Source organism: Grammomys surdaster, unplaced genomic scaffold, assembly GCF_004785775.1.
Source record: "Grammomys surdaster isolate TR1022 unplaced genomic scaffold, NIH_TR_1.0 150, whole genome shotgun sequence".
NCBI lineage: Eukaryota > Metazoa > Chordata > Mammalia > Rodentia > Muridae > Grammomys > Grammomys surdaster.
In genome coordinates, this window is record NW_021604608.1 from 18,304,476 (window position 1) to 18,304,898 (window position 423).

Below are 423 nucleotides of genomic sequence, written 5' to 3' on the forward strand. Positions count from 1 at the left end.
TGAGCTCCTGACTAATTAGCCGAAGAGCAGCATGGCATGGGAACTGTGTCCGTCCCCTCCTAGCCCATACTTCCGCTTGTCGGGATGGCGCCCTCCATGGGCTGCACTTGTACTGTATTATAGTATACTCTCAACTCCAAGGCCAGGGCCCGACATACAAGGTACTCAGTGTGTCTTTCTGCCATGTTGATGGTGAGGCACTACATGCCCACACACCTTCCACAGCTTCTCCAGGAAACTGATCCTCTGTCCTAAGAGAGGAGGAACCTGAGGCACTGAGCAGTCAAGTGGCATGGTCCCAGCACTTCCGTCATCTGTCACCCACCATCATCTGACAGCCCTAAGACTTGCAAGCCCTGCCGGCCCCATGTTGTTAAGGAGATGCTAGTACTGGGCAGGTGAAGGGTGAGGGGCTCCGTGTTG

At 54.8% G+C, this 423-nt stretch overlaps 1 protein-coding gene across 3 annotated transcripts in view; it reads left to right on the forward strand.

Moving 5' to 3' along the window:
• The window catches only part of Tbc1d1 (TBC1 domain family member 1), a 188,516-nt gene that overhangs the window by 159,595 nt on the left and 28,498 nt on the right, over window positions 1-423 (forward strand). The window lies entirely within an intron of this gene.